At 48.7% G+C, this 27,934-nt stretch overlaps 1 long non-coding RNA gene across 3 annotated transcripts; it reads right to left on the bottom strand.

The window, feature by feature from the left end:
* Positions 1-228: 228 nt before the first annotated feature.
* On the bottom strand, positions 229-27,391 carry LOC102050515 (uncharacterized). 3 transcript variants are annotated; one of them, XR_008732570.1, is made up of 9 exons: positions 18,298-27,391; positions 11,249-11,352; positions 10,637-10,698; positions 10,038-10,172; positions 9,579-9,703; positions 4,717-4,917; positions 3,054-4,129; positions 2,824-2,917; positions 231-2,148 (listed from the first exon to the last, which is right to left on the bottom strand). It is a non-coding gene; the product is annotated as an uncharacterized LOC102050515 (long non-coding RNA). The 3 variants fall into 3 exon arrangements; XR_008732567.1 differs by having other exon boundaries at positions 229-2,917; positions 18,298-27,390; XR_008732565.1 differs by having other exon boundaries at positions 2,824-4,129.
* Positions 27,392-27,934: the final 543 nt, after the last annotated feature.

Raw genomic sequence — 27,934 nt, 5'->3', positions numbered from 1 at the left:
GTACCTGCTGGCTATGGCCCCGGGCACGGACGTCCTCCTGCACAGCCTCACACAGGCGGGGGAGCCGCTCTCTGGTCCCACTGCGCTTTTCCTCACGCGGCTGCGCGCAAAACTTCCCGCCTTGCTCTGGGGGACACAAAGGCGCTGTTGGTACCGTGCAGGACAACGCGGGGACCGAAAGCCACCCGCCCGCCCCAGGCCGTCCCCACAAGAAGCCCAAGGGGCAGTACCCTGCAAGGCGACGGCAGCACACAGCTCCTGGGCGCGCTGGCTGAGGTTTGCCTTGCGGCCCGGCATGGTGCCGCTGCTCCTGCCTCGGCCCTCCAGCCTGGCTGCGCACGTGGCAGCCGTCGTGGCTCTACTGCCCGGTGGAGACGTTGCCGGGCTGTTAGGACGTTGGCAGGCTGTGACACGGGCTGTGACATCACAGAGCTGAGCTCACTCCCTGCACTGGGGGAACTGTCACGGCGGCACCTCCCAGTGCCGCATGGCACACACCTCCTGCTCGGCCAGCGCCTCCTGCTCAGCCATCGCCACCCACGGCCCCCTCCTCTCCGCTTCTGTGGGCAACAGGCGAATGAATAACCAGTTACTGAGGCAGCCCAAGGCAGGGCGGGCAGCGCGGTCCCAGCGCCGTGGCTGCAGCAGTTGCAGCCCGCCCAGCTGGGGGACCCCTCCAAGCCCCACCAGATGCGGGCCAGGACACTTGCAGGGAATACATGTGGGCACCGTGGACCCGAACAGCCCCCCCCGCACTCTCTGGCAGCTGCCGGCTGGTTTCACTTGGCACCAGGAGCCCGTTCCTGCCTCACCATGCGCCTCCGCAACATCAGTGCCTCAGGCAGGGAATGGCTACGCAGGGAGGTCTGTTCCTGTAGACCAGCTGCTGAGACTGGGCTTTGGTCTTGTCCTTCCCGCATGTTCTGGCTCAGCCACGGACACAGCAAGGAATGCAAGCATGTACATTTATTTGTTAAGAAATAAAACCAAGCTCCCTCTACCAGAGAGGAGGATAACCCTCAATCTTTGATTTGCAGAAAAAGACTCCTTATAGAGGGAAACTGCCTTCCTAGCACCAAGCTTGTAGATCAGCTCTGATAACGTTTCTGTAACTCGAGATCTTTAATGTGCAGCCGTCCTATGGTGCTCTAGCTGCTGAAAATAGGAAACAAAGAAATTAGAGGATTCTGAAATCAAGTGTTACCGACACAGGATCATCCCAGGCTCTTACTCAGCACCTCATGTGCAGACTGATGGATTGCATGTTAACGCCAATGGCCCGTGACAGGCTACACACAGACATTATCATCTTCTGTGCTTCATAAAAATGCGCATGAAGAGATGGCCCTTTGAAAGACAAGCAGTGAAGGCTTTGTGCCCACAAGGAAGCTGGCCAGTCTGTCCATGCATGTAGAGGTCTCCACACTGAGGCGGGGCCCACGTGGCAAATAGAGTCATTATGCCACTACACTGTCCTAGGCAGCATTTAAACATCACGGCAGGTTACCGGGGGGGCAAGAGAGAGCTTTTTAGAAGAACGGCTAAAATGCCTCAAGGATGTCCATTTCAGTGGCCCTCAGCAAAAGTCAGACTCTCGAGTAGACGGTCCTTCCAAAATATTGCTCAAGAAACGTAAGCCAGGCTTGTACAAGCTCATGTCAACAGGCGCCTGCAGAAATCAGCTTCCAGGAGGAAGCCTTTGACTAAGGGTCTAGTCCCACAGGCCCCCTGCACCTCACACGTCAAAACTCTCCGCTTTCAGTTGTCTTCAGCCCTCCCTGCCTAAATTCTGGAGACTTCCCACGCTGTTCACGCTACAAAGGAAAAGGTCACGTCAGCAGCGCAAGCCAGAGCTCCCTTCAGTTCTCATGTAGCAGGCAGTCGGGCGCGCTAAAAGTGAACAGCCAATGATGAACACAGCACTCGTCTGGGAGAGACATCGAGGCGCTGGCTAGCCTGCAGCTCCTGACCTGCTGCCTGCTGTTAGCATGGGAAGGGGTACGTCACGCTGAAGGCTCCGTAAATCCCTGCTGGCTGAGCTTTCGGTCACCCAAGCACAGGGGCTTTGCCTGGTGGTTTGCATTTTCTGTCTCTCCTCCTCCACTTGCTGTGCTCTCTTCCCCTCTTCTTTGAAACACACCAGTTCCACTAAAAAGCATTTGTTTAACACAGCTGAGACAAAATCTCATGGAATTATCATCAACTAGATCCTGTGCCTCAGGAGCTGCCTGGAAATGCTGGGCAGGTATTAGAAAGCAGCATAAACAGCGAGAGGAGAAAGGACAGCTGCCAGGATTGCTCTGTGTCGCACTAAAACGGGGCACAACCAAACCGCTCCTGCTGTGGAATGGCGGCCCAACAAAAGCCTGTCCAGCTTGATGGGCAGAGGCCACCCATGCCTGTCGGAGATTCTCACTGATGCCGTGGAATGAACAGCTCACAAGCGCAGGCCACCCCTTCGGCCTACTAAAAGCATCGCCGTGGCCAGAGGCACCTCCTATACCATTCACAAAAATACTGTCTTTCTGTATCTATAATATATAAATAGGTGATAATTCGTTTTCCTTAGGGTAGCTAAATATGTGTCACAAATAAGTTATTTGGAGGAGAACATTTTTTCTAAGTCAGCAAGTAGTCCTCTATCCAGCATAGGAAATCTTTAAGAATGGTCCTTTACCCGAGTTATCAAGCAGCTAACTGCAGAAGCCCAAGTCAGTGATCGTGCTGCCAGCAGATCAATTTTTAGGCACGATCCATGCTTTGCAACTGCTCAGAAGTGAAAATGCAGCTCTCTTCTGAAGGTTCCTCTCCTCACAAACTCACCCCTCAGCGATCTATGCAACCGGCCGCTCAGCACTGACAGCTCCAGATAGCAACGATGGGCACCGTATCAGCCCAACGCTCTTCAACAGCAACCCTTAAAGTAAACCAAAGCGAGAGTCACTTTTGTACCACATCTTAACTCAGGCCTCATTAGTACAACTGACACAAAATGTTCCTGCAGACAAACACATTTGTAAACCAAGCAAGTGTAGAAGGATAAAAAAACCTACACTGCATGGAAAAATCCCAGAGGACTAGTGTCAAGAAATATCTAGCAGCAGGAGATTGGAAAAAACATGAAGGCTGAACAGAAGAGCATGGCTACCACCAGTCATTTCATAGAATGTTGTTGCAAGTAGAACTGCTGTGGGAAGGCTTTCATTCAAGCTTTTCGTCTCCTTCCTCCACGTCTTTCAGACTCAGCATTTCCAGGGTTCCTTTCCCTTTTGTCTCACTCCGTATCAGCTCATCAATCTCTCTGAAGCAGCCTGGGTCAATAAGGCACACCTGAAATTTTTCACAGGTCATCAGTCAAGCCACAGTAATTGATTGTCATTAGACCCTTTTCAAGGTCTCACATTAATTTTCATTAAAAATAAAAATACTTTAGTGACTAAGAAGGAATTTGCAGAATTGATAAGCAATTTCTATCAAGTAATCTTTCCACAGAGGCTCTGCAGTTCCATTTACCCATGCTGGGCATGTCTTTTGACAGCTGGGATTGCTAGATTCTAATCTGGTCTCTGAAAGATACTTGCTAATACCAAGTTCTGCTTTGCCATAGACTATTTTTTCAAAACCTAATTAACCGCTGTCAAATACAGGCCTGACCCACCAAATGAACAGTAACATTCCATACATGCAGAGAAATTTATCTGTGCTGTAGGATAATCACTGCTAAGAGGAATGACACTGCTCCTCCGCAGCTTGAAGCAGCAACCTCTGTACAATAAAGGCTACTCGCACGCTGACCTCACTAGGATTAGGTGACGTTAAAACCACAAAGCACACCTCTGATTTAGAACCTCTGGTAAACCTGCAGTTTATCTCAACATCTTCCACATATTCATTCATCGTCTAGTCAAAGGTACAGGTGGTAGTCAAATCAAGTATGACACCCAAGGACTGCTTTATTACTCCCAGTTTCCAGCTGTTTGTGCAAATCTTCACTCTCAATAACTTTAATCAGGGGCTTGAGCTTTTCTCTCAGTTTCTTCCCCTCCTTTGCTGAAAGGATAAATCGCAGCCTCATGTGAGCATGTTCGATCTGCATGGTTTCCTTTAACTGTCTGATCACTTCCAGTGCCTGTCACGACATGAAGAGGAAAGAGCATTGACACACCTGCTTACAAACCCTCGCACAGACCAAAATCCAAATCCTTTGCATTAGCTCCAGACACAGTTCTCAGCACTGATCACTGTCACCCTGCTGCAGGGAGTATGGTTTACACTCCCTTGGTAGAGCAGCAAGAAAAGGCAGAGGTCTGGCTGTTTGTGACCACTTCAAATACTTAACAAGCCTGCCCAAAATCACGTTCAATAGCAGCCATGCTGCAAAACAACAGAAACCCACGTGGCTCAGATGCAAAGCCTGATTCACCACCTTAATTAAAATAAATGATAAAACTTCCTTCTGTTCCAGGCATACCACTGTTGCTTCTTGCTGCTTTAATTGGTTTCTTTCTTTCTTTCTCCCTTCCCCACATTGTTAGAAAACAAACTGCGTGAGTTTCAGAAGCTGCTTGTACCCAGCATGCAGCTGCCAGCCAGCTGAGTAACCGCTCTGCAGGCTTCAGACCGCAGTGCTCTGCTCACCCCTCCATGGCTGCGCAGGGAGAAATCAGGCTTGAAAAGCCACCTCTGAGCAGCAGCTCATGTCGCGAGAAAACCAACCTGCTGCTTTGTGCTCCTGTGCGGCTTGACGGAGTAGTGAATATCATTCATGGCTCTTTCTATACTGATCACTGTCTATGGCCTCTTTGTTTAAGGATTCACACACTTGCCAGCCACAATAGTTGTGATGCCTCTAAACATCTGCTCCAGCTGTGTCTGTCATTTTTTGTCCAATCCTTGCAGCTCCCTTTTTGATAAAATCTGTACAGTAAAAATCAAGACATTAGTTAATAAACATCACAGATTTGACCTAAGAATGAAAATGTTAGTAACTCTGTTAAATTTAACAGTTGCTTGAATGGTTTGGTTAGACAGGAAGCGGAGCAAAAGAACAACCGTATTAGTAATGTACACCATTATGGCAGGCACCATTGGAAAGTCTGCAGACAAAAACCCACCGCAGACACACCCAACTACAAAAAGAGAAGTGAAGTTTTACTGAAATTCTCGTCACCACAAGTCCACTGTTCATATTGTACTGAGGACTAAGAAAGTGGATCTGTTCCTTATTTTTTTATATATATTTATGTATGTGTATATATATACATATACACACACACACACATATATAATATATAGCACTTCATTGAAGTGTCCAAAGTAAGCAACTGTCCCCTTCCTTTCCCTGCATCCAAAGTTCTGCTACCTGCTTTCTGGAGTGAGAAACAAAACCACTGACTTTTGCACTCATCTGGAGCCAAAATGCTCCATGGCACCACCCATGCACAGCTCCACCAGAGAAGGTGCCAGGAAGCACTTCTCTTGGTTCTCACGTTGCCCTGGTAGCCATGTGAAGGACACCACAAGAGTTCTGCTACCTGCTTTCTGGGGTGAGAAAACTAACCCAACACTTTTGCAGTTGTGCAGAGCCTAAACTCACCTTGGGAAAGTGCAGCACTGCTCCCCTGGAGCAGGTGCCAGGAAGGAATTCTCTTGGTGTTTCTCACCTTGCCCTGGTAGCCATGTGATACCATAAAAGTTCTGCTTTCTGTGGTGAGAACAATGACCCCTCACATTTGTACTCTTAGAGAGCCCAAAAACGCCTTGGGAAAGCACAGCACTGCTCCCCTGGAGAAGGTATTTAGCGGCTTGCTGTTGCTATAGAAAGGAGGTGATATAGGTGCTGCTGGTAAAGGAGAAATCCAACAACTTAAAACAGGCAGGGGAAGGCAGGGCAGTTAGGACTGCCTTTATGGAGTTCGGCATTGTTCATGTAGGCACATACACCTTCTGGCACATCAGTGAGTAGGCTTATGACACTGGCTGCCATCAGCACAAACTCGTGCTCTCTGTTATCCATGGTTTGCTTTTATAGCGCATAGAAACTAGGTTACAAAATTGAGCCTTGGAGTCCAGAATGAGGCAGCACTGTATCCGCTGGAATCCAAGTAGTGTCTTCTCTCCTGAGAGCCACACCTCACTTGTCCCCCTTCAAACCTTGCAGCCGGTCACTTGGTTCACATGTTATCAGAGAATACCAAACAGGTGCAAGAACATGCCGGTACCTACTCCCTGTGAGAGCTTGTTCAACACTGCTGTCTTTCTCAGCTGCTAGTCAGCCAAGACGACTGCATCTGTGTGTGACAGCTGGGATTCCAGCGGGACCTCAGCACGCTGCACCAGCTCCAGCAGTGCCATCTTACTGGCAGCTGGCTGTAGCCCATCCAGCTGTGTCAACAGCAAAGTGCCACTACACAAATAGTCAAACCCTAAGAAGCAGTCAGCCAAGAGCAGAGCTGACAGCAAGCGCCAGCCCTGCCAGGCAGCCATGGATGGGAAGAAGCCCAGATAGAACGGCCTGTGAATGCCCTGAAAAGCAAGCGAGGCTCCTGGTAGTGCCGCAGGCTGGGCAGGTCTCTCCTAGGGAACCTGTGTCCCCCCAAAGCCTGCCGGGGGGAGAGGCTGCGAGTGGGGGTTAAAACCACCACAGCCCCCACACGGCAGGGCCACAGGCTGTACCCTGCAGCACAGCTGGCGGGGCCACCCCGCCACGGGGAAGGGCTGCAGGTTTCCCTGAAGAAGCGACCCCCACAATGTGAGACACATCACAGCTGGGGCTGCTTCTCCTGCAGGCAGCTACCCTTGGGCAGGCGGCTGTGCCAGGGCTGCCTCCCCCAGCCTGGAGAGCTTTCCCCAGCTCTCAGCAGCACGGGGGTATGGGGGCCAGGAGAAGAGAGGAGGGTCTCCCTGAAACCCCCATCTCAGCTGCTTGCCTCGCCCTGGCCTTCAGGACAGCAGGCTCTGGCTCCTTTGGGGATCTACTGTCCCAGGGCGCTCCCCCTTCCCCTTCTGGGGATGCATCCCATCCCCGCAGCAATGAGCAAAGCAGCAGAGAAGCAACCAGTAGTGGCCCCTCTCCCCCAGTTATGACACCCACATTCCTCCCTCTCTACCAGTTCTTGAGCCATATGCCAGCTTCTCCCCCAGTTCCCAGGGCCATACCCCTTGACGTGCGGAATTGTACTCTACAACCCAAGGAGAGTAATAAAGCAGGTGTGTTTACTGTGGCACTGGGTGCAAGGGGGATCACTCCTCCCAACTTGCACACTTAATTGTACTCATAATATATATATATACAGTGAAGTTGGTTAGTTCTGCCCAAAGTCTACACCTACTAATTATGGGTTAGTTGTTTTCTCGCTTCAATTTAAAGGTACAGTTCATTCTAAATTCACTACGCACACTCCCCAAGAGGGGGATCCACCCTCTTTGGGGGGGGGGCATTTGAATAGAAGGTCACAATCTCCCACTACCACAATTATTTTACCTGAGTATCCTTGAGTCTTATCACTTCAGTAGTTTGTTTTCTTTTAGCAGTTAGCAGGTCCTTATCAGAAGGCTCCTTATTTACATTCTTGTGGGGCTCACCTACATCTTACTAACTGTCCCTTGAAGTGCTGAGCAGGCCAAGCCCCAGAGCGTCTCTCCAGGCAGTGAGGCTCCAGCTTGTGTGTTGATGTTTCTGTTATCTATGCAGCTCCTGCCTGCAGCAGTTTTAAGTTTTTCATTATATTTTCTTGCATCAGGGGCACCCAAGGATTTCTATTGGGGGGAGGGCAGGAGTGCCCACTGACACAGCTACTAGGCAGCCAGCAGGTGGGGGTTCTGGGATGACCCAACAGTCCTTAGGACAGCTCTTTAGGGCTCCCAGGGCTGGGGCATGGGAGCTCCGTGGTTACCTTCCCAATAGTGGGGCTGCAGGAGCAGATGGAACAGTTTGGTCTAGCACCTTCCCAGTAACCAGGCTGTCCACTTGTGGATTAACCCATAATTTCCATTAAATGGGCCTGCAGAGTGTTTCTGACTGGCCTGTCAGAAACCCCATGCGTCAGCCCAAGAACGTCCCCATTCCAGATCTCGTTACACTCTGTTCAGGGTCAGTTTGTCCTTTTCATGCTCCATACCCCAGTTTTCATGGTCAGCAGGTCCCATGGCCATCTCCCAGCATGCCCCAGTATGAAGTACAGCCCAGAACTGGCAAAATTCCTGGGTCTGCTGCTGTTAGGACCCAGGCAATTGTGCTACTGCTCTGTATTTATTCTTGTGCTGTTCTTCAGCAATAAATGGTTGACCACTTGTCCTGGTTTCAGCTGGAATAGTTATTAGTAGTTAGTACAGTGCTGTGTTTTGGCTGTGATGTGAGAACAATGTTGATAGGACACTGATGTTTTTAGTTGTTGCTGGGTGATGTTTATACTAAAGGAAGGGCTTTTCAGTTCCTTGGGCCCTGCCAGCAAGGGGGCTGGAGGAGGACAGGAAATTGGGAGGGGACACACCCAGGACAGGTGACCCAAGCTAGCCAAAGAGGTAGTATTCCATGCCATATGCCGACATGCTAAGTATATAAACTGGGGGAAGAAGGAAGGAAGGGGGGGACATTTGGCATTATGGCGTTTGTCTTCCCAAGTAACCATTATACATGATGGAGCCCGGCTGTCCTGGCGATGGTTGAACACCTGCCTGCCAATGGGAAGTGGTGGATGAATTCCTTGCATGCGTGGCTTTTGCTTTACCTATAAAATAATAAAATTGTTCTTATCTCAACCCTGGAGTTTTACATTTCTTTCTGATGCTTCTTCCCATCCCTCTGGGTGGGGGGGAGTGAGCAAGTAGCTGCATGGTGCCTGGCTGCTGGCCAGGGTTAAACCATGACATCACTGAAGCCCAGCAGCTGGCCTGGCTGGTAGGAAGCCAGTTCCCTGGTACTCTGTGGCAGATGGGCCAGTTTTCCAGGCACAGATGGTGGCTGCTGGTGTTGGGTCTGGCTCTCAGTGGGTGCTGGGATGTGCAGGACGGCTGTCTGGGTGCGAGGGGCAGCTGCTGCTGTTGGGCCAGTTTCTCAAACTGAGGTGCCTGTGGAGAGAGAAGGTTGCCAAGGCCACATCACAGTTGTGGTGCTGGGTGGGGGTGAGGGTGCAGGGCAGTACCTGGTGCACTGTGGGGTGCAGACACCTGGCTGCACATGGGAATTGTGGGCACAGAGAGCTCTGTCCAAAAACTAGGCACCCCGCACCCCTCGGCTGGGCTCTGCTTGGCTGCCCATGGCTCGTCTCCTCTTGGCCCTGACCATCCTGACCTGCCTGCTCTGCATGTGCTGGAAAGGAGACCCGACTCTGGCAGACCAAAGGGACCAAAACTGGGCACGGCACTGCAGGGCCAGGAGAGCCTCCTGTCCTCCTCTCTCAGCATGCCTGGCAGGGACCAGCACTGGGCTCTCCTGCCCATCCCTGCCCAGGGAAGGGGACAGTCTTGGTGCTCTGTTTGGTGCCGCATACATATCCAGAGCCCTGACAGGCAAAACTCCTGCCCGTGCTGACAACACGCACGCTGGCAGTGCCAGAGAGCAGATGGGACAGATCAACCTCTTTCTCCAAAGAAAGCTCAGTAGGTTCCTCACCACGGTCTGAGTTGCTGGGACACCTTGGCCAAGGTGAACAACTGGGATCTATGGCATCACCTAGCAGGGTGATTTCTTCTCCTCAGCTCACTGGTAGGGAGAGAGAGATGTCACTCTTGCAGTTCTCCCTTTTTGTGGCAATCTGATCCCTCGGCATTTTCACTTTCTGACCTTGCTCTTCCCATATCTGTTGCTGGGTCTGCTCTTTTGAGGCAGGGTCACTTTTAGCTTAGCAAGTTAGCAATGTAACACTTAGCTAACCCATGAATTGAGAGGCCAAGTCAAACATCTTACAGCAGAAATCTCAGTGGAGTCTGGCCAGTAACTAACTCTGCACTACAGAATACCCTACCTCGAAAAGCTTCATGGCTTAGAGGAGCCAGCTAATACAGAAGTTTGGGAAAAAATGCTCCCAACAACTCACCATTTTCTCTTCCTCCACACAAGCATCACATAACATAACACCATCCCAAGCACATGGAGCCCAAGATTGCCACAGCACCTTCTATGCAGTACTTCTGGAAACATTTAGGATCCACAGCATTTGTGCTTCTCTGTGCTGGAGGAAAAAATCTGCACATTAGTGAGTCCTGGAATCTCACAGGTCTGACATGGCCAGAAAATGTTTTTTCTCACTTTGTTAGCAGCTCTGAACTGGTAAACATCCTGGGGCTGTGTTTCCTTGGTTTTTGGTAGAAAACCAAAACCATTGCAGATCAACACATTCTTTACCTCTCTTTCTCTGATCAGCTTTGCTTGCCCTCTGGAATGGCCATAATCCAATTTTCCCAGTGTCATGGCTTTGCTCCCCCTTCTCAGCCACTTTGAGCAACACAGACAAATGCCACCCCTGTGTCAGGGAGTGCCACCCACGGGTCCCCCTGCCCAGCCCAGCACCCACAACCTGAGGGGACAGAGTCAGGCCCACCCACTCTGCCTTTTCACCAGCATGGGCACTGCCTGATGCCTCCCATTTTCAAGACATGCCTCCCACTTGTGGCACCCTGCAAGACTGCTCAGTACCTGGATCCTTTCAAAAGAATTGTATATCCCAGTGTGGTGGGCTTCCCTGGGGTTGGACAGCACTGTCAAGAATCAGAGAAAGATAAATCCTCAGCATGGCTCAGGGACAGAGAATGCAGAAGGAGGGTGCAGGTTCCCACTAAGCCTGTGCCTGATCCCTCAGTGAATCCCTTTGAACCTCAGTTCAGAGCAGCAGTCCCCCTCTCTTGGGCCTAGGGCCTCTAGAGACTCACAGAGAGATCTGTGATGCAGCTACTGAGGGGGTTACATTCCTTTAAGAGTCATATTTCCATCATCTATTGAACATGGTTCAGATGGCCTCATTCCTGAAATGGCACAGGTCTGAAATTCCTGTGAATGGATTGTGGTGACAAGTGAGCATCTCACTGCATCCACAGAGGGTTACCAGCACCTCTCTGGTACACTGATGGCAATAACCTCCACAACCCAGAGAGGACAGTCATCCACAGAGAGACATTCCTGGCTTCTTTTACAACACTCGCTCTGTACTAAGTCTGGGTGCTGATCTGATGTGCAGGAGCAGGCACCAGAGCCTGCAGACACACACTGATTTTGATCTATGACACTGCATGACCCAGGGACAGCAATTACCTGGCACACCTGCTAATTGCATTGCTTCTGTTTTTTCACTGGAGACTGGCACTGCCTGACTGCCTCCTTCCTGAGGCACCTCCACACAGTCTCTTGCTTCATCCCTTTAAAAAGAAAGTGGGTCACTTTAGATAGAAGTAACCATTCCTCATGAGGAACACAGGCTCTTCAGGAGGCAAAATACTTTCATAGCGCTTAGAAACAAAGCCTGGATATTTGAGGGGGCTGCCTTGTCACTACTCCAAACAATGTGTCACTCATGCAGAAAACCTAAGGAGCTAGACACATTCCAGTGGACAGGAAAACCTGACCCAGAGAGCCTAGGAGACTGCATGTCATTTTCTTGTTCAAACTTAGTGCATGTTTGGCAAGCTGCAAGATGATGGCAAATTACTTCCTTCAGAGAGAACAGGAAGACACTTGTAGCCAGCTCAGCTGGGTAAAAAGACCTTTTTAAGAAGCATGTCCCAACATGCCAACTCCATCATACACAGTTCAGGGTAACAGACACACACAGTGGACTGAGTCCCAAGCTCCTGCAGCCGTATTCTGGGCACTTTCATGGTCCCCCAAAACAAGAGGAAAACCAAAACCAAGGTACCAAAACCACAACTAGAAACAGCTAAACCACCTGAGACTGAATGCACAGCCCTCCATTTTAGCTGCCTTCAAGTTAGGTGTCCTGCCTGAAACTGGGTGTCCAGCTCTCACCTTTCCCTGTCCCCAAGGTGTCATGGACAGTCTTCTACTCATCAAGGAGAACAACGGGGATGAACCAGGCTGTGAAGCTGGGCTGCTCTGATCCTGGCCAGGGCACGCCTACAGCCCCAGCAAAGGCTGACAGGCTCAGTGACCCCAAGCTGCCTGCGCATCCTCCCTGTCTCCCAGGGGCACTCTCCCCTCAGGCGACTGGCAGCATGGCACAAACACCTCCAGTTCCTGCCAGCTGGGTACCCACAGCTGCCCACAACAGCTCTGGCCAGTAATGGTGTCACCAGGGCCACAGCTGTCCCTGGGACTCAGCTTGAACCACAACCAGCAGCAGAGACTCTGGACCATCTCTGCAGCTCACAGTACTTGCAAGCCATGAAATCAAGCATCAGTGCAGTGAGGCTCTGATTGATCCCTTTCTGCTTGTGTAGGCTACAACTTGTCCATACATGTCTCAAACCTGAACTTCCCAAGTTTTCTGGTTCAGAAAGATATATACCCAACCTGTGCTTCTTTATCCAGGTTTTCCAGGATCTCCTCTAGGCCCTGGAATGACCACAGGGAGAGTCCTCTGTATTGTCCATATGCTTTCCTCTTTGAAGCACTTGAAAGAAAGTATCAAGCGAAATCTCTCACTAATAGGATAGTGATCAGGAGTGCTTAGTCTGTGAGCTCAGTCAGGACAGATGATGCACCCCTGGGATGTCAGATGAGCTCCAGCACATGATCCAGACCAGAAGCTGGAGCCACACCTGCAAGCAAACACCCATGAGAAGTTTGCATCATATGTTGTGATATACACCATCATAACTGAATAGCAGAACCTTTGAGGGGATCATGCCATGATACAGCACACACAGCGATGAAGGTCTGTAGTCTCACACCCACAAGAGATGCATTGCTCACATTTGGGCTTTGAGCTGGCCAAAGTAAAAAGCCATCACGTACCCATGCCGTCTCCCTGCCCATCAGCCCTGGCACCCAGCTGGAAAGCTGGATATCCATCGCCTACAGCCACGCCTGTAGACAAACAGAATAAAGCAGCTCCCAGGAAATATTTTAATAGACTTCTTCAGACCTGAAGAGCAGTGAATGCAGCTCAAACTCAGGATTGGCTCCAAGACACTTGCCTCTCCCTTCCGCTCAGGAGCCCTGTGCGGAAAGTTACCTAGTGCCTGGACAAACAATGCTGAGCCAAAAAAAGCCCTGCACAGAGAGGTTGGGTGAAGGGACTCCCTGGAGCTCCCACCAGCCCTAAACTCTACTCCAACAAGCCCACTGGCTTTGCAGCTGCCACTGCAAGCAGCACAGGGTGGGACTGGCTGGCAAAGACAGTTTCCCAAGGCAGAGTGCCCCAGAGCACACCACTGAGCCTGGCCCACTATGCTCTGCCACATGCCTTCTGCATTGGCCAAGCAAATGCTAAGTTGAGTTTCACGTGAACAGAATAATAAAACCTAGGTGCACATTCACTCAAGCAACATACCTGTGGGATCACCCTGAGGCTCCCAGACAAGATCTGGCTGAGAAGTAGGGTGGCCATCACCTACAGGGTCTGCTGCAATCAAGCATGTTTCCATTAGAGGTTGTGATCTACTTTTCCACAACCTGCAGTGACTGGAGCGGGGTCACATAATGACATGGGACCCAGATGTGGGTGGGTATTTCCAAAGCTGCAGAGGGGCCTCAGTGACCTTGTGGGAAGATTACTTGGGGGCGGGGGGGAGTGGGATTAAGAGAAAACTGGGACCTAAGAGAAGCATAGTATTACAGGAAGCTTTTTAGGGTAAAAGACAGCTATCACTTTCAGGATGGCTGGCATGCACGGAATCAAATTTACCATGGCTCCTAAGCAACACACCCTGCCATCTCAGCACACGCACAGGGTGGAGCAGAGCGGAGACCCCGCGGCCAGACTTTGTTGTGCTCCCTGCAGGAAGGGGAACTTGACAGTACCATGCAGCTGATGAGATGTCTGCTGCTGAGCCAACAGCTGTGGTGAAACTCCTCTCTTCAGATGAGAAAACCTCATTGTAATATGAACGCACACCTCCATCCCAAAGTCACCCGCCTCCAAAGTACTACCACACCTCCCTGGGCATGCGATACCAATCTGTAACAATGTGTATGACTGGAGTCACTCAGGCTCCACCTGAGTGTCAAAGAAGTGGACAGGCCTTGGACTGAAATAAGCCCCAAAGGGGGGAATTGTTGTCTAAACTCCTGAATTACCACACTCTGATTTAGAGTTTAACTATAGGTTAAACAAATCTGTGCACAAAGTTTAGGTCAAGCTGACCCACTCTCCAAAGTAGTTACAAATGAAGGGACGTCTCAACGAGGGAGGCAGCCTTAGGAATGACGGGAAGCAAACAGCAGATAGCAAAAAGAACACCACTGTCTAAGTTATGCAGAAAGAAGCCTTCAAGTGAGGAAAGTTCTGGCTGCAAGAGAATACAAGCTGATCAGGTCTTGAGATCCACTGTCATCAACAGAAAATAAGGTGAAAATTCCCCTTTGACATGAAATTCAACTCCCAAAACAAAACATAGTTCATTGGGCAACCACAGTGGGGATGGGAAATCAGCACGGAGAACAGGAAAGCATCAGCAGGATGGGAAACCATTGAGATGGGAAGTTGTTCGGCATTAAAAGTCAAACCGTCACATGCTGGCTGAAGCAGGTGCTGGCGGAATGATAGCCACGGGGACAGAACCCCTGAACACTGTTTGCCCCAACAAATGCCACACTGGCCAGCTGCCACGGCACATAAAGCAGCACGCTCCTTGTGGTGCTTCTGCCCTTTGGGTAACCCCCAACCAGCTCTGCCGGCCAGCATCTTACCCCATCACCCCCTTCGCTTGCCCCAACAGAGATGTTCCCCTCCAGCTGCCGATGGCATCAGAGGTGCCCGGCATGAGCTTCACCACCCTGACCATGCCACCACCGGTCACTGCTGGTGTGCTGCCCTCTGTCCCGGGGCTGCTGATCACCGTTCGGCCTTCCCACCTCCCCACTGTCACCCCCCAGCCCGCCCAGGCAACCTGGCAGGGGGTGCAGGGGCCCCTGGGGGACTTGGGGCAGGTTGTGCAGCTGCCACACGTGCTGCAGCTCCCTGGCGGTGTGCAGCTGCCCCCTCTGCCTGCTCCTTGTCCCCCTGCCTATGGCCAAGTATCCCATACTTGGATGGCTCCTCAAGATGTTAAGAGATATATTCCTCGTGATTCTGCTCCCCGTGCAAGATAAAGCCCAGTTTGCCTTTGCCTGGAGTGGGACTCTACATTTTCAAATAGTTTTCCACAAGGATATAAACATTGCCCCACTATCGCTTACATTGCTCTGGCCACAGATCACCATTCCACCTGGCACCACAGTGTATCGATACGTTGATCGAATCCTCAGCGAGGCAGAAGGGCCAGAAAGCATTACAGATGCAATGAAGACCATTTGGGCAACACTAAACAATTTGGGACTGGAAGTCCCAGAATCAAAGTGCCAAGGGCCAGCACAGTAAGTTAAATTCCAAAGAGTCTGGTGGGTTACAGGAGCTGCCTCTGTTCCACCAGACACACTGGAAAAAGAAAGAATCTGGGCAGAATCCACCCAGTATGCTGGAACTACAACAAGTTCTAGGGACTTTGAATTACTGGCATAACCACATTCCTGCGTTTTCTGTCATTGCTTGTCCCTGGTAGAATTTGTTAAAAAAAGGGAAAATCGTGGCAGTGGACATCTCATCAGCTCTGTGGTACTGTCAAGTTCCCCTTCCTGCAGGGAGCACAACAGAGCCTGGCCACGGGGTCTCCACTCCGCTCCAGCCTCCGTTATTCCTGTCAGCAGGTGCTGAGGTTGCAGGCTGCATTGCTTAGGGAGCCGTGGCAACAGATTTAGGATGGTGAATGCCAGCCATCCTGAAATCGACAGCTGTCTTTTACCCTAAAAAGCTTCCTGTAATACTATGCTTCTTTTAGGTCCCAGTTTTTTCTAATTGCCCCCATCCCAAAGTGATTTCCCCACAGGGTCCCTAAGTAAGGCAGTTGCAGAGTGGCTCTCTCAGACCCCCTGCCAGCCCTGCCCTATAGGCCAGGCTCCCTCCCTCTCCACTGCATTTGCAAAGGGAATGGCTGGCTCACCCTTTGCTGCCCAAGCAGCCAGCCCTCACCTTTAGCTGCTGTCATTCCCAGGGGCGCAGGCTTTCTCCCAGCACCCTCACACCTTCTCCCTGCAACACTGCAAGAGAAGCGTTTGCCAGGCACATGGGTGCTGTCACTGCCCTGCACAGCTGGGCACCCCCAGACTGGCACTGCCTGACTGCCTCCTTCATGAAGCACCTCCACCTCCACAGTCTCATGGCCCATCCCTTCAGAAGGAAAACAGGTCATATTAATTAGAAGTAACTGTTCCTCACAAGGAACATAGTCTCTTCAAGAGCCAAAATACTTTAATAGCACTTAGAAACAAAGCCTGGGCATTTGGGGGGCCTCCTCGTCACTACCCCAAACAACATGTCATTCGTGGAGAAAAACTGAAGAGCTAGACTCCAGTGGACAGCAGAACCTGGCCTGCTGAGAGCTTAGGAGAGTGCATGTCATGTTCTTTATCACACTTGCTGCATGTTTGGCAAGCTGCAAGATGATGGTAAATTACTTCCTTCAGAGAAGACAGCAAGACGCTGTTGCCACCTCAGCTTTTTTGGTTTTTTTTCTGGTCGGCCAAGCAAAGAACCTGAGGGTGTTTCTCCGTGCGCAGAAGCACAGCTGCAGACATAATTCCTGCTTCATGCAGGCAGGAGGAGCGAACTTCATCCATTTGGGTCCCTTTGAGAACACCAAGCACCCAGATTGTGCTGAAGGATGCTTTTTACATAGGGAACCCTCAGAAAGAATCAGCCAAGTGCAGTTTTATTCCCTTGGAAAGTGCCCTAGCACTGTCCTGCCTCTCAGATGACGGAAGATAATTAAAATACAGGAACTTATTAGTAAGCATGGGCTGATTCCTGACCCACCATGATTTGAACAGCAGCCCACAAATCCCTCAACTTTTTTTGTTCTGCCTGCACTTATGACAGTTAGATTGCTCTATGTTGTGGGGAAAGCAGGTGACAGCTTGCCCCTTTGATGGGCAGGGTCGCATTTCAAAGGACTACTACAAGCCCAGAAGAGCAGAGCACAGTACGGCTTACGAATCAAGTAAATATTGCATCACAAACCATAATGCACGTGTCTATCTGAAAAACTGGAGTTGATGTAGGCACATGGGAGGTGGGTCTGTTGCTCAAAACCCAGCAAATCCTGTTTAGAAAAGTTCATATACTGAAACGATAAGACAACATACTTTTGAATTTGTCTCTAAATCCCCACATAGATGTAATTCCTTCACTGCCATCTGAAATCATACAGCTTGAGGCACTTTTCGTGTAAAACCAAGAAAGCTCAACTCAGAAGGCAAAGAACCTTCTTAAGGGAACAGATCATTTGTAACTACTAGACACCTTCCTTCTCATTTAAACATAACAGCATAGTTAAAAGCAGTTTTTAAATTCCATATGGAGAGATTAAAAGTTTGTGCTTAAAAGAGAATGTCCTGTAGTCTTCAAAGTAATCAATTTCTGTCCACTTCTCTGCCAAACTTACCCTAGTGTTTCGTATTTTTCACGCTGCAGCCCAGAAAGCCAGTACCCACAGCTGCACAAGGACTTCCACTGCTCAAAGCAGTGGCCAAAGCATTGAGAAGCCCGGGCTCAGTCTTGGCAGTACAGGAGTGATCCACCTCAAATGCACTACACAGTCTGCATCTGGGGGTATCACAGAACTATAGTTAATCACTGCTTTTCCTCCCAGTAAAAATGAAAAGAGAAAAAAAGAAACCCTCCTTGCTTCCACAGCTCTTCTTTCCAGGTTTATGGAAGAGACAACCTATTTCACCCAGCATACAAGCCACTTTTTGAACAATTTTCAGACCTGTCCCAAAACCCACAGATCGTACACAACAATCAGTCCAAAAAAAGACCAGAGGTCTCTGCACTACTGGACACAGGCAGAAACACTTGTATGTACTGCACACCTTTGTAAAAGCAAAAGGCATTACACCAGCATACCAGAACCTTGCCCAAACCACTTTTCAAACCACTTGTTTGTTAACACACTCACTATACTTCAATCCTTCCACGCATGACAACATCTTCTCAGGGGGCAGGCTTGCCTGCTCTTGATCAGAGAATCAGTCAGCAGAGTTCATATTGAACCAAGCTAAAAACTGGGCCCAACCTCTACATTCACAGTTGGGATACACAGCTCCTATCACAGCGCTCACACGGTAGTCCCACCTGAGGTACATACCTGAAGTTGCATTTCCCACAGATCAAACAGTCCTCTTCAGAGTTCTCTTAAAACTGTGGGCTTGTGGTCAGCGAAAGAAGAGAGTTCCTTGCCTCTTGTGCAGTCAGGGCATGTTCCCCTGCTAAAAGCAGCATGCTCAGGCCTCCCATTTGTGTACAATCTGTTAAAAGAGCAAACCCAAGTCTTAAGGTTATTAACTTGCTTCTTTAAAGATCCTACCATTTGCAGCATTCAGCCCCCAGAAGACTACTTCTGACATAGCAATTTCTCCAAGCAACCTGCCATAAAAGGCAGTTCAACAGAATCACCAACAGCCAGGTCTGTACCCTCGGGGAGAGACCTTCAAAGCTCTTTGGAGGATTGCATTGGATCTGTGTGCTTTAGACCCCATTGTGTGGATGTACTCTTTTACTGGCAAAGGTTTTACATGTGTGGATAGGTTTAAAAAAACTGCTGTAATGATCTTTTTCATAGACACAACAATTCTCTCATACCACATGTTGAGAACTCAATGGATGCTCCTACCAAGGCAGTGTTTCCCTTCTGTAGCCACTGAACGAGCAAAAGGATGGATCAAAACAACATCATCTGAAGCAAGATTTCTGTCTTCCTTCAGCTGTAATTTACAGCTGCAATTTACAGCTGCATTTAATGGTGAAGAGTGTCAGCCTGACAGCTCTGAAGCATGAAGCACTTGATCCTCTGTGCTAGAACGACACAGGCACTGGCCATGCAAGCTGCCTGCATACTCGCTGCCCTGCCAAAGCAACAGGTAAGCGAGGAAAGTACAACGGAGACAGAAATGTTCTTTCTCCACATATTTGATGCTGGCAGCTTCTTGCCTCCAGCCTGCCTGCACCCTCAGGAGCTTGTGAAATGATAACAAGAAATGAAAGTTCCTGAAAATACTTTGCCTGACACACCGCAGCGTAGCACTTCCCTATGCCCACACCACACTTCTGGCTCCCAGCTGCTCTCCTGTGCTTCCCTTTAGTTACCTGGGGAGCATCTTCCCTCTGCAGATTAGGCCAGCTGAAGAACACCCAACTCATGGCTCTAACATTCTTCCCCCTTCTTTTCAACATCTTCTTGGTGGACTCAGCTTTCTGCCCTCCAAATTAGGAGCTTATCATAACAGGACAAGGATAGCACTGTGTTTTTTTCCTGTAAGCCAATAAATACTTAAAATTCTTTATTTTAATATAAAAATTAAGAGGAAAGGAAAAAAATGGTAGCTAAGTGGAAGTTTCATTTGGTGCTTAAAAGATCCAAATACTTATGCTGCAGCCGAGAGCTGGCCCTTAGATGGCTGATCAGGATAAAGCCCCAAATCCTGCCACTAAGGTTTCAAATTACAAATTAACTTCATCTAAGGGAAGGCAAAATGGATAAACACAAACATCGCCATATGTTTATTGGACCTTCTCAGCACAATGGCCCTCTTATGGTACCAACATCTTATCGGTATGAAGAATTACAAATTTGAAGTGCTATTTATAAGCAATGTACCCTTAAATCAACACTAGTGACAAAATAGCCAAGAACTTGACTTGCAGACTGGCAAATGATTTGTGACTTTCTCAACAGCTTCTACTACTGACGAAGCTTACAACCACCTCACCATCTGGGAACCACATACTTTGCTAGTGTTGGTCTGGTTGGAAACTCAGCAGGCTAGCGTGTTCATTCAGAGCCAGAAGGAATGTCATTACAGCAATTCTCATGCCACTAAACTGGTAGCAAGGTATACAAGTCTTTTAATCCCTTTTTATTCTTTTACAACTGCTACATAAAACCACTCTCCAGCTCACCATCCCTGAAAACGGGAAAGTCCCATTTGCCACACACTTTTCACAAACTACACAGGATATGACAGTGTATTTGAAAATACATCAGAATGCATCAAAACAGATACAAACCCCAAAATAAAAGGTGGTAGTGGGAAGTTATTTTCAACCTTGTCTGTTAGATTCTTAAGCTGCCGGTAATTAACATTAATGTCTCTGTATTTCAAGGTCATGATGGCAACAGTTCCACTACTTCTGGATATCAGCGAGAGGTTCTCTGTCTTACACCAGTTCAGGGGCTCTACCTATACTTCTTCATGGATTATTGTTTTTTTTAAATGCTTATCAGGGTAGAATCCACCCCTCACAGAGCAGACTTTAAGTGAAATTACATTATGTTTCTCTTGATTTAAATACATAAAGTTAGCTCCACTGCTACATTCAACCACAACAACATTAATACCTCCAGTTTCATAGACACCTGTAATTTATTTTTGTAAGGAGCAAATAACTAAACATGGAACAACACTCTAGGAAAGAACAAAAGAATGCACACAACCAGCATTTCCCTATTTGGACCAAAAAATAAAAAACTCTAACAGCAGATAAGCCTGAATTAAAAATCAATCACATCTGGATCCCAAACAGGGGATGGGTTACCTTATGCCACAGACCTGGACTTGACTCTTCAAGGAAATCACGCACTAAGGAAAATCTGAGGTGGTTCTGCCGAAGTTTAACTAGAGTTATGAGGTTACAAGTTCCTCTAGGAGGCCACAAATCCATTAGTACTCTTCCTGTAGTATGAGTCAGGAATGGCCATTCCTCCTGGCACAAAATAATCAGTTTTCATTTCTGCAAAGCCTGTGCCAGGGGAATCTTTTCCCCAATTCTCTAAAGCCTCAGCAAGGGGCACCACCACCCCCCTTCCAATGCTGAGCATATTTTCCATTCTTATCAAATTTCTTAACTTCCTTACCAGTATGTAATTTTTTTTAATTTAAACACAAGAGCACTTTCAGATCTGTGTCTGGAATTACCTGTGTCCAAGTCTCATCAGATGATCTCACCTACTTGCCGGCAGCAGAACGCTGGTAACGGGTATGTCCAGAAGAGATTCCTGACTCCTTCCTCTTGTGTCCCAGTGTTAAAGACAAAATTCACACACGACATGGGTACCACTAGGCTTGCTTTAATCACAACTCAGAGCTGAGCCACCACCCCACTGAGTGGCAGAGAACCAAGGGATACAGCACAGCTTATATACACTTACCAAATCATTAGTCAACATCTGAAGTTCTTAGGAGTTTCCTTTGGTCTTGTCGGTTCTGCAGATCCATCACCTAACTCTGTCCCAGTTGATTCATCTGTTTGGTTCCAGGCTCTGCCTCGGTTCCAGGCTCCTCCTTGGATCGTGATCTTCTTTCTGCCAGTTTTAACTCGCACATTCCTTCAAGCACACTTAAGTCTTTGTGAATAGCAATTCCTATTCACAAATACTGTTTTTTCTAGAAACACCTGCGTTTCTGCAAGCATCTGTGTACACAAATTCATCATCTGTTGTTTCTCTGTTCTCCCACTGATTAACTGGACTGGGTGTTAAACCAGCCTTGGATTAGGGCTACACTAGGGACAAGGCCTGGTTCTGCCACTTAGCTGCTTCAGCACTTTAAATTTCTTAATTCAAAACACATTTTCTTTAACAAGCAATAACAGAACAATGGAGAACAGTTAACAATAGTTTGGTCACTGCTGATGACGATTGTAATTTCTGGTGTAGATTGCTATATGTCATATTTATGAAACTAGGATTTGCCGGAAGAAACATGTTCTGTTTCATGCCCACAAATGAGCTCCCTCAGATGAGCATCCACGTTTTAACAAGCCTTTACATCAAAGGCTGTAAATGAGCATCAGTCTGCACAACCAGCTTGGAATCTTCTGTTGTTCTAGGCCCATATTTTTGTCCCATTCAATACCTTGTCTGTGTGATTTGCCTTTTTGTCTGTCCTGTGATCTCCTGCTAAATACTTCATAGGCTTCAGTCTTCTGATACTGCTCCAGCTCCGGCATCTAATGCTCCTTATCTCTTATCTGCTCCACCAAGGTATTGCTGAAAAAAAAGAAGTCCAAGAGTATCAGGGAGTTGCCTCCCCTTCAGGCGGAAGGGAAGAAAAACAACTTGCCAGATGAAGCGCTGATCCATTTCACCTATGAAAACAGGAAAGGAGTGAAGAAACAATTAGAATATACTCGAGATGCAAAGACACAGGATTTCTGGATAATATTACTGTATTCTGGTGTGTGTGTTCCCTTTTTTAAAAAATTCAAATCACTATTCTGTTAACTCTTTTTTTGTTAGACCTAGAAGTAGCCTGCTACTAAGCTACTCAACTGAACTGAGTACAACCTACGCAGGGACTTCAGAATTGCCTTTCTGTGCCAGGATTAAATGCTGCCAAGCAGGAATGCCTGAACAGATCAAGCTTTAACTTTCACATATGTAACAGCGGGGTTCCAATACACCCTTGTTTTCGTGCCCCACAGACAAAAAAGCACTACCATTCTACAACCACATGCTTCGCCCGTCTGACAGGCGAATGAAACATCATGGCTATTAGAATAGAGTAGCACAAAGGTAAAAGCCTATGTGATACCAATTTAAGCTATCTACATTTAGGTTAAAAGAAAACTTCAGGCTAGAAAAAAAAATAAATTTCACATGTGCATAACAGAATGAGCTTAACTGGAGAATACTTTAGGGGAACCGATGAGCTGAAAACCATTTAAGGAGTGGTCACAACACTTGCTAAATGGATCCTTTGAAGAAAAATTTGTTTTCCCAAGTTTGTCCCCCAATGAGTTTAAAATTCAATGGAAGTTAAGTATTCAGAGTAAACATTAGCCACTGGGTATGCCTCTTATTTTTATTACATCATCACAACAATACATGTAAATTGTTACAAATTTCATGCATTTGCAAACCATTTTGACCCTGCTGAGGACACAGTTAACATTCTGGATTGGGGTGCAAATTTAGTGATGCTGGGTTTGCATTTCTTTTGGACAGTGTATTCTTCCAGAAGACATTAATTCTTCTCTTCTATCTCCAGCAAGGTGCTGCTGAAAGAGTACAGTAACAGACTCAAAACCAGCAGAAGGTTTTCCTCAGCTTGTGTCTTGGATGGATTGTTTTGAACCACTAAGAAAGAGTTCTACTGTACTACCTGTAAAGTAGATGTCCTAGGTTTTCTAGCACAGATCTGTACAGTTCTTTAAATATTTCCCCATACAAGGGAACAACAAGAAGAATGATTTTTAAGGTGTTTGCTCTATGACTACAGTAATGGGTCTTTTTCTAGGGGAGACTTGCTAATTGGTCAGCTCAACCAGTCCTTATTTCAGTCAATTCCAGTCAGCTCAACGGTCCTTATGCTCACCAAACACAAGAAGTAGCAGAACTGAAGGGCTGGAACAGGGGAAGTGTGAGACTTTCTCTTCAACTGTTGTATCGGACAACTAGTTTGCTGTTGCTGGAGCTCAGACACACTTTTCCCCTGGATTACGGGACACTAACCCACACACGATAGTACACTATGACTCCACTTCTTGCTTCAGGAGAATGACTTCATAGTTGTTAGCTAACCAAAACCAAGCTTACTCAGCTTCAACAAGAATGCTGGGCTGTTGTATTAGAGATGGGGGTTCCCAAGCAGCAGTGGCCTTCAGTGCCACAGTCAAAAAGCGCAGGAGAAACTGAAGGGAAGGAAGTACTCAGCAGCCTTTCCCTGACCTGCTACATGCTTGAGACTCACCATTTTACTCAAAAAAGGACAAATTCCCTGAGAATTTAAAAAACAGCATGCAGAATAGAGATTTGAACTCAATCTTCTTCTTCCTAGGTTAAAAAAAAAAAAATATCTGTCTCGGACATAAGAATATGTTAAGGGCAAGGGGCAGAGGGGCAGAAGGCCTTACTCTTCCCCTCCTCTCCCAGGAGACAGCAACATCATTCTCACTACAGATGTGTAACCAAATCAACTGCTTTACCCTGACACACATTTTCCATTATGGTTAAGACGCTATGCCTATGCACAATTTTATAATATCTCTGTATAAGTTACATCCTACAAGCTTAGTGAAAAGTGACAAAAGGAACCCTTGTTTTTTGCATCATCCCACTTTTCATCCAGCCATCATAAAAGTTTTTAAGCATTCTGTCCTTGAAATATTTTCAAAAGCTTAAATGTCCTGATAAATCCATGCGATAGCATCAAGTTGCACTGTGACTTAACTACTGCTTTGCTGTAATAATCTCCCATTGGCAATGAGGTGCAGATGGCCCATTAGCAGTTACAAAGTGCTCTCCAGAAGGAGTTAAAGGAGAAGACCCAACACTGCCTGGGTCTTCATTCACCTATCAGACCCTGCAGAAGGCCACAGCAGTCCCAATTAGAAGGCATCACATTATGACTGAAAGGTGGGAAAAACCCTTTTCCTTATGTAATGTGTGTAGAAAATAGAATATGTGACTCTCACTGTCCTGTCCACCATACAGCTCTCAGCTTGCTTTCTAGGGCTAGCAATGCCTTAAAACACTGTCTAAAAGTTTATTCATGTTAACCATCTCCTCCTTCAGTAACCTGTTCTTTCAGGTCTGCTTGTCTTAAGAATAAGACACCAGATGTTTATATACATTGATGAGTTTGTAAAATAAACAGATCTCCAAAATCCTTGCAGGAGCTCCGACATCCTGCTGAGTTCTCCCTCAGCCACAGTGAATAAATGCCTGCCCCATCCTTCTGAGGACTTTGGCCTTGGGAACTGGTGGGTCTCAGCTGTGTCAGAGTTAGGTACAACAGTTACACCCAGATGAATCACATAAACCCTGGGAGGTTACACTAGAGCAATCCCACCTGTTCTGCATATATTCTGGCACTGTCTAGAGGATACAGTTCTCCTCGGGTCACACCTGGATGAGATGCTACAGCCCTACCAGGGTTCTTTATTTGAACTCTGGAGGACCCGCATCCCTTAATTTGAAATATATTCCTAACCACAGCTTTAATCAAAAGCCTATGTTAACTTCCTCACTAAAAAACAATATTCCCATTTAATAGTAGTCATAATCCAACAATGAAAAGAGAGTTTAATGGTACCCACTTCTCCTCAGGAGGCAGTTTACTACATTCATTGCCTGGCATACCGGTGATGTCTGGGAAAGGGACTTCACGCCTCTTTGCTCAAAGCTGTTCCCTGCGCTCATCCATGAATCACGTATACCCTGTGAGGGGGGACTGGGGGGGCACGGGTGTCCCTAAGGGTTTTCTTCTTCTTTCTCCCTTTGGCCCAGCCTCCTCGTTTACTTATTTCCTGCTGCAAAATGAAAATTGAAGAAAATTCAGATTGAAGGAAATGGATTACCACCTCTGGAAGGAATAAATACTCATGTCTCAAACACCTGCATCAGGAACAAGTTGCTGCAATACATCTTCTTACGGATGAAAGTTTCAAACCTTACTGTAGAGCAATCCTGACTTTAAGAAAAGCCAAAGAAGTTTCATTGTGAAAAGTTGTTTGTAGTATCTCCTGGTCCGCAGGGACAGTAAGATAGCATTTGCATCAACTACTGACTGCAAAACCATGAGGACAGATAACCCATGAAATTATCATCCTAGCTAATGCAACTGCAAATTATTTTTTTGTATTTGTTAGTCGTTTAACTTATTCTTACCCTCACATACCCTTCCCCTGGGTCTTTTGCCCCAGTATCATGTTTGGAGAGATTCTGTGTGTTAGTTAATAATTGTTAACTAGTTATTTTGCCCCTTCCAAATCTTTCACTTTTGTGCATTATGTGCCCAAAATGTGGGTGAGTGGACAGGACAGAGGCTTTTCTATTCTAATTTTCTTTATAGGCTTTCTTTCCAACCAATCACCATCAACAGAGAGAGGAACAAACTCCAAAGCAGGGAACATCCTGAGATTTGCCTGTGGCACACTGTGAGCTCACAGGAGTAACGTAATTACCACTCATCCCCTTGGCTCCATGCTACTATTATAGCAATCTCTGGACAATGCTGTTTTCTTATGGTACATGCAATAGTTCCAGTACTTCTAATCTCTCCCCAGATCAACACGTCCCTGACATCAAGTTAGTTTCAGTTTCCCTTCTGGCATGTGACTACTACTTTAATTAAGCAAGGACCTCACAGATGAAGACAAACTACAAGGAAGAATGTCAAATGCATCTATCCAAAAAAACCACCAAGCCACTTTCTTGTCAAACTTCAGTTCCTTCATGTTTTAGTCACCAAGAATCAGTGCGGGACGGCACACAATGTATAGTCTAAAGCAGTAAGCATAATGCATTCAAAGACACCATGTACTCCCAGAGGAGTACAATGTTACTTTCCTGACTCACAAGAGAGAAAATTAATTGTGGCAGCTGAACATCCAACCCTCAGAAAAAGACGGAATGCAGCCACCAGCCTGTGGATGGGGCTGGCTGAGCTGGAGGGACGCGTGCTGTTCTCTGTACATGAGGACTGCCAGCTTTCCCTAGCCAGCTGTGTGCAGTTGTGCAACACAGGAGAAAAACAGAGAGAATCAAAAGATGACAATGGTAAATGGATGACAATTGGTGATCCTATAAAAAAAAAAATGAGTAGGTACGGCATGCTACAAGGACAAAACTCCATGCTTTTGGTTCCTTGAGAACTCACTGTTACTTCATCTCACCGCCTCCTCAGGCTTCTGCTCAGTGTTTCCAGCAGTATCAGAGGACTCATTCTGCAGCTGCCAAACCAGGGACAAATCCTCCGCCCAATGTGGTTTCTTCACTGACTGTGAAGTTCCACGACCGAAAAAAAAACCCTTTTATCATTGATACTCTGCCTGGTAGCCATCCTGAAAGCAGAAACTGTGCTTCACCCTAAGAAAGCTCTCTGTAATACTACGCTTCTACGAGGCGCCGCTTTTCTGTAACCCGCCCCCCGTGCCCGGCCAACCCCCCCCTGCCGCGGGGCTCCGCAGGCGCCGCTCCCTGCCCGCACCGGGGCTACCGGCACCCGCGCCAAGGCAGCGCCCGGCGCACCTGGCCCGGCTGAGCCGTCACGGCAGAGCCGGGGGCGGCTGTGGGCCCGGCTGCAGGGGAGGGGCTGGGGCGCGGAGCTACTGCGCGGGGCGAGCGGGGCCAGGGCAGGTTCAGGGGGGCTCTGGGGAGGCGATCGGCGACCGCCCCCCGGCCCCGATTCTCGTGTCCCCCCGTGCCTCGCCCCCCCGCAAGGCCCGCTCGCCCCCGCCCCCCCCCGCCGGGCTCACTCCCCGCAGCAAAGTGCCCCCCGCGCCGCTCCGGCCCGCAGCGCCGCCAGCCCCCGGCACGGCCCGGGGAGCGCGGCCGCAGACGAGTGCCGGCAGCCGGCACCGCCCGGCGCAGCGCAGCCCCGCGCCCCCCAGCGCGGCTCCGGCCCCACCGGCAACGCTCCCCGCCCCGGCCCAGGACCCGCTGCCCTCCCAGCGCTCTCCCCCGCGCCCGCTGCTCGCCACCCCGGCCCCCGCTCACCTGCCCCGGCGCGGCCGCGGCCCGGCAGCGCTCAGCGGCCGCTCCGCTCCCCGCCCCGGCCCCGCCGCCGGCAGCCGCCCCGCTACAGGGAGGGGCCGCCGCCGGCCCCGCTGCCCGCCTCGCAGTCCCCCCGCCCCGGCCCTCAGCCGGAGCCAAGCGGGGAAAGGGGCCCTGGCCCGACCCCTCCCCCGGATTCCCTCGCAGCCCCTCGCCCGGCGCCAAGGGGGCGCGGACGCAGCCGGAGGGACAGCGGGGGGGGTTACTCGGGGCACGGGGAGCGAGGCCC

Source organism: Falco cherrug, chromosome 1 (genome assembly GCF_023634085.1).
Source record: "Falco cherrug isolate bFalChe1 chromosome 1, bFalChe1.pri, whole genome shotgun sequence".
Taxonomy (NCBI): Eukaryota; Metazoa; Chordata; class Aves; order Falconiformes; family Falconidae; genus Falco; species Falco cherrug.
Note: the sequence above shows the minus strand (reverse complement) of the source record. Positions and strands in the feature narration are given on the sequence as shown.